The sequence below is a fragment of the Chelonoidis abingdonii genome, chromosome 20 (assembly GCF_003597395.2).
Source record: "Chelonoidis abingdonii isolate Lonesome George chromosome 20, CheloAbing_2.0, whole genome shotgun sequence".
NCBI lineage: Eukaryota > Metazoa > Chordata > Testudines > Testudinidae > Chelonoidis > Chelonoidis abingdonii.
In genome coordinates, this window is record NC_133788.1 from 21,025,141 (window position 1) to 21,032,088 (window position 6,948).

The window sequence follows — 6,948 nt, forward strand, 5'->3', positions numbered from 1 at the left end:
TCCAGCATGGACTGTACGGGAAACTGGATGCTGATTGGCTGTATGGGGAGACAAAATCTGTTCTATCAGAGCTCGTTACAGAAGACGAAATGCCAAAAGCATTTGAAAAAAATCTCCAGGTCTATGATACAGAGTTCACATCACAGTGCTGTGTAACAAGTTGTAATGGAAAGCCAAAGCATCAATGATGCTCATGGAGGGAAAGGGAAGGGGTACTGAGGCTGCCAGCTACCCACAGTCCCCGCAGTCTCTGAAAAGCATTTGCATTCTTGCTGAGCTCCTAAATGCTGTAGGGTCAAACACATTGTCAGGGTGGTTTTCAGGTATATCTCATCTAATTACGCCCCCCTGTGAAAGAAAAGGCGAAAAAAATCGTTCTGACTTTTTTGCATGTGTCACCATGTCTATTGCATGCTGCTGGTAGCGCAGTGCTGCGGCACTGACAGCAGGATCCTCTCCCTCCCTTCCCTGGTGGGCAGACGGACAGTGCAGAAGGACTGGTAGCCGTCCTCATCATCATCGTGAGTGCTCCTGGCGCTCAGGTAGGTCGGCCGTCCGGGCGCTTGGTAAAAATAGGAATGACCCGTCATGGTCCCCGCAATGGTAACAGAACGGCTGGTAACCCCTCTCATCCAATAGCACTGGGGGGCTGGAGCTCCATCAGCCCCTATCCTTTGATGTCTAAAGAAAAGATTCTGTACTGGCCTGGACTATCATAGCAGCGGGATGGCTGGGGCTCCCCCCGCCCCATTAATGTCCTGCTGGCTATTATAGCAAGCTGCAGGCTGCCTCCTGCTATTTTATCTCACTAAAAATCTAGTGTTTCTTATGCCTGCAATTCTTTATTACTTCATCACACAATGTGCGAGACACTGCAATGGCACCCCAGAGGTTGGGGGAGGAGGGAAGCAATGGGTGGGGTTGTTTGGCAGGGGCATCCCCTGAATGCATTGGCAGCTCATCATTTCTGCGGGGATTGAATAACTGTCTCTGAATACACTGCCCATATTTTAGGCAGAACTGACTCTGTTATTTTTAGATACCACATAAAGGAGGGAAGCCCGGGGAATCATTCCATTTTTGTCCTTATGTCCCCTAGGCCTGACCTCAGGCGAAGGTCAGCCAAGGAGGCACGCATGAGCAGCAGCAGACGGTACAGAACGACTGATAACCGGCATCTATTGCAAATTACAATGGCATGGCAGACGGTACAGAACAACTGATAACTGTCCTCTGCTATCTTCTAAAGGCAAATGAATGCTGCTGTGTAGCGCTGGCAGTACTGGCCTCTGTCAGGCGGCATCCAGACATCGGTGACAGTGACAAAAGGCAAAATGGGCTCCATTTGGTTGCCATGCTATGGCGTCTGGTCCAGGGCATCCCAGGAAAAAAAGACGCAAAATGATTTGTCTGCCGGTTGCTTCACGGAGGAAGGAATGATGACTGACATTACCCAGAATACCCGGACACTGGTTTGTATGCACCATCAGCATTGGGATCTCACCCAGAATTCAATGAGGCGGGGTAGACTGCGGGAACTATGGGATCGCTATGGGATAGCTACTCACAGTGCAACCTCCAGTATAATCGACGGGCTAGCCTTGGAGATGGATGCACCCACGACTTAATGTCTTTAGTGTGGCGCTTGCACCGTACTTATCACAATCTGGTTTTAAAAACGCAGTTATGTTAAATCAGAATAATTCCATAGTGTAGACATACCTCTGAGACTTGCTGCTTACGTTCCTGCTTTATCCTGGACCGGAAGTGGGGGGAAGGGCTTGGCTTGCCTCACCGCCCTGCTTCGCTTCCATGTGGACCAAGTAAGAGCTGAACACTGGAAGGCCCTCCTGCCTCAGCCTGGTCTATGTAAAGAAAGGCTCTCGGTCCATGCTTGCTCCTTAAACCCTGCATTCCCAGGGGATGTAGCGACCACTGTGCTCCTTTTGGCAGAAGTTTTCATCTCTCTGATCAGCACGGGCGGCGATGCGGTCCCAAATCCAAAAAGAGCTCCAGCATGGACTGTACGGGAGATACTGGATCTGATTGCTGTATGGGGAGACAAATCTGTTCTATCAGAGCTCCGTTACAGAAGACGAAATGCCAAAGCATTTGAAAAAAATCTCCAGGCTATGATACAGAGTTCACATCACAGTGCTGTGTAACAAGTGTAATGGAAAGCCAAAGCATCAAATGGATGCTCATGGAGGAAGGGAGGGGGTACTGAGGACTCCAGCTATCCCACAGCCCCCGCAGTCTCTGAAAAGCATTTGCATTCTTGGCTGAGCTCCTAATGCCTGTAGGGTCAAACACATTGTCCAGGGTGGTTCAGGGTATATCTCATCAATTTACTCCCCCCTGTGAAAGAAAAGGGAAAAAAATCGTTTCTTGACTTTTTTCAGTGTCACCATATGTCTATTGCATGCTGCTGGTAGACGCAGTGCTGCGGCACTGAACAGCAGGATCCTCTCCCCTCCCTTCCCTGGTGGCAGACGGTACAGTGCAGAAGGACTGGTAGCCGTCCTCATCATCATCCCGTGAGTGCTCCTGGCTGGCCTCAGGTGAGGTCGGCCGGGGGCGCTTGGGTAAAAATAGGAATGACTCCCCGTCATTCCCGGCAGATGGTACAGAACGGCTGGTAACCCTCTTCATCATAGCAACTGGGGGCTGAGCTCCATCAGCCCCCTCTCCTTTGATGTCTAAAGAAAAGATTCTGTACTGCCTGGACTATCATAGCAGCGGGATGCTGGGCTCCTCTCCCCGCCACCATTTAATGTCCTGCCTGGGCTATTATAGCAGCTAGAGGCTGCCTCCTGCTCATTTTATCTCACTAAAAAGTCAGTGTTTCTTATTCCTGCATTCTTTATTACTTCATCACACAAATGTGGGAGACACTGCAATGGCAGCCCAGAAGGGTTGGGGGAGGAGGGAAGCAATGGGTGGGGTTGTTGCAGGGGCACCCCCTAGAATGGCATGCAGCTCATCATTTCTGCGGGATCTGAAACTGGTTCTCTAATACACTTGCCCCATATTTTAGGCAGGACTGACTCTATTTTTAGATACAACATAAAGGAGGGAAGGCCCCGGGGAATCATTCCCATTTTTGTCTTTATGCCCCTGGCTGACCTCAGCGAAGGTCAGCCAGGAGCACCCATGACAGCAGCAGACGGTACAGAACGACTGATAACCGTCATCTCATTGCCAATTTACAATGGCATGGCAGACGGTACAGAACAACTGATAACTGTCTCTGCTATCTTCTAAAGGCAAATGAATGCTGCTGTGTAGCGCTGGCAGTACTGGCCTCTGTCAGGCGGCATCCAGACATCGGTGACAGTGACAAAAGGCAAAATGGGCTCCATTTGGTTGCCATGCTATGGCGTCTGGTCCAGGGCATCCCAGGAAAAAAAGACGCAAAATGATTTGTCTGCCGGTTGCTTCACGGAGGAAGGAATGATGACTGACATTACCCAGAATACCCGGACACTGGTTTGTATGCACCATCAGCATTGGGATCTCACCCAGAATTCAATGAGGCGGGGTAGACTGCGGGAACTATGGGATCGCTATGGGATAGCTACTCACAGTGCAACCTCCAGTATAATCGACGCTAGCCTTGGTACATGGATGCACACCACCGAATTAATGTGCTTAGTGTGGCCGCTTGCACTCGACTTTATACAATCTGTTTTACAAAACCAGTTTATGTAAAATCAGAATAATTCCATAGTGTAGACATACCCTGAGACTTGCTGCTAGTTCCTGCCTTTATCCTGGGACCGAAGTGGGGGGAAGGGCTTGGCTTGCTCACCGCCCTGCTTCGCTTCCATGTGGAGCCAAGTAGAGCTGAACACTGGAGCCCTCCTGCCTCAGCCTTGGTCTATGTAAAAAGAAAGGCTCTCGGTCCCATGCTGCTCCTTTTTAAACCCTGCATTCCCAGGGGATGTCAGCGACCACTGTGCTCCTTTTGCAGAAGTTTTCATCTGCCCTCCGCCAGCCAGCCAACCAACCATAAAGCACTGTTCCCTTCACTCACCAGACCTGCCAAAAAAAACACCTGCTTAAAGGTGGCACGGCGGTCATTATATGGAGCAATTTCAAAAAGAATGTTTGCATAGTGTATGATTTCGCAATTCTTGCATCCCAGAACTCCTGTTATTTATTTATATATGTAAACGAATGCAAGAACAGGCCCATATGTTACAGAATTGCTACATCCAACCTGGACACATAATTAACCTCACAAATGTATTAGAAACGTGTTGTAAAATAATTTGTTAATAAGATCAGTGAAAGCATCAGCAACTAACTTCCACTGGAGCCAATTGACAAATATGATGTATAGAGAGAGTTTTTCATTTCACTGCATAAACCATTTCCAAGTTGTGAACTCATTGACATGAGTTTTTTGTTGAAGACCAAGTTGTAAATTCTCTCTCTGATATATGAAAAAACATTAAAAGGATTCCATGTGGCGCTTACCAAGCTGCTGAAACTGTAATTTAGTGATTCTGTATCTGTAGGAACCAAGCCCGAGTATCACAGTGACAGAAAGAATGGGGGGCATAAATTAACTCGCTAAATATTTATTTTGTCATATCGGCATCAGTCGGGCTGATAAAGCATTAAAAACCGTGTGTATTATTTTTGATAGTTGCAGCAACTAACTATATCTCTTAAAAACACTGCAGTAACAAGTTGAAGGTTGTGTTAATTAAATGAAAAAGCAAGGGTTCTGATATTAGCAACCATCCTCAAAAATCAGTATCAGAAAAATATTAGTGATAACAATAAGATGCGCATGTCATTGCACAGGAAAGATAGCAACAAACAATTATTTAATGGGCCAGAAAACTATTGCACCTTCCTTTTCCTTTTAGAAGTGATGTCTTTCTTCTCCCTCACTCCCAACCAATATTCTTTATCCTTGCTTGGTGTTTCAATTGCAGTGTTAAGGCAATAATAAATACAGGAGAAAAATACATGTTTATTAAATTATCTACTTTATTTCTTTAATTTTAAATAAATATTACTGTATATCAAAAGCATAGAATTTGGCCTTCTCTACCTATTATTCATTATGGTCAAGGTCCTTGCAATCGTATTGCACAGAAATCACCTGGTACTGCGTGGTCTAGCTACGCTCTTTGGCCACAATGGCATAAGTGAAAAGCAACAAAGAATCCTGTGGCATCTTATAGACTAACAGACGTATTACTCTATAAGGTGCCACAGGACTCTTTGTTCCTTTTTACAGATCCAGACTAACACGGATATCCCTCGGATAAACGGCATAAGTGTATCCTGATTGGAAAACTACTAGAAGCAACCACACAAGATGACCAGAGTAAGGTTCTGTGTATGTGCTGTGTCTTCTCAGTTATATATATGAAGAGGAATGTTTTCCCAGGTAACTGACAGGCATAGGCGAATTAACCAAAAGGCAAACATGTGGCCCTACTGCAATATTCTTGGCTGACAATTTCCAAAAAAGCTATTGGCGCTGAAGAAATATTCCCATAAGACTCTGATTTCTTACTCACATATGCTACTAGGCCAAACATGGTTCAGCCATCACATTGACACCACCCATGAATCTTCTCCAATAGAAGTCAGCTTTGTTTTCTAAGATTTCAACTTTGTGGATTCTGTTTCAGTTCTGCTTGACATCTCTACAGGAGCTGTGCTTAGTAAGAGATAGAGGATACAGGGATCTATAGAAAGCCAATTAGTGACAACCACATTTACCATCTCCGCTAGCTCTGCACGCTGGTCCCTGCTGTGTAGTTTGTTTATGTCCTTTTGTCTTAAAACATTAGTCTTGTGGATCAGCTGACCCACTGTGGAGATAACTGAAGCAATTGTAAGGATCTAATGCATATCTTTCTGCCACACAAACACAGATCAAGATTTGGCTATATCTTTTCTGAATAGTCTCCTCAAAATAGAAATTAACAATGAAAATATTAGATCAGAATCCATGAAGACTAAAGCACATTCTACAGGAATACATTAATATTGAACATACATAGAGCAAAAATATTTCTTTTTATATACACACACACATACATAAAATAAAAAAACAAACATAATTCAAAGTTACATGTCTTGAGGACTGATCAAATAAAAAGTGCTACAGAAAGTGCAACATACAGTACTTTGAATTCAGAAGAGCTTAATGGTTCATAATTACAGTGCTTTAAACTGATTTTTTTTTAAATAATTTCTTCACAGATAAATATTTACTGCTCATCTCCCCAAAGCAGCAGGGATTGGGTATTAATTTAAACCCAAGAACAACACCCATGAGGTAAAAAGTATTCTGTTTAAGCACTAAAACATGACAAGAAGTGGTTTTTCAAGTGGTAATAACAAAAGGCCAAAGACCCAGTGATTTAAATCAACTCAAACAATGATCCCTCTTAAATGAATTAATTTTAGTGACCTATTGCTCTTATGAAAGGGAATGTATACATACAAATGAGGAGAAAGAACTAGAGATACAAAATTACCCTAAGCATTATAGACCAGAAAACAGATCCTGCAAGGTCAGTGAAAGTTGAAGGAGTTCATCTTTTCACAAAATGCTCATCACACTGTAGAATGAGGTCCATGATGATAACACTGGTAGCCAAAATGAAAACACCACTGTATCCAGAACTTTCAAAATTACATACTTCATATTGTGGTTCTACTTCAAAGCTGAAATGTCTTTTTTCATATTTTCAAAACTTAACTATTCTCAGTACACAAAATGATTTCTCCTAGATTAGAGAGATCAGTATAGAAAATACCGTACTGGACATCAAAGAGATTGGAATAATTTATCCAAAAGCAAAAATATTGTATTTTACATTTGTTTGATTTGTTTAACCTATAGAAAGTAAATAACTCTGTTTAAATGCCATCACACAAACTTTGACACCAGGAATTTTGTTCAAAAGGCTC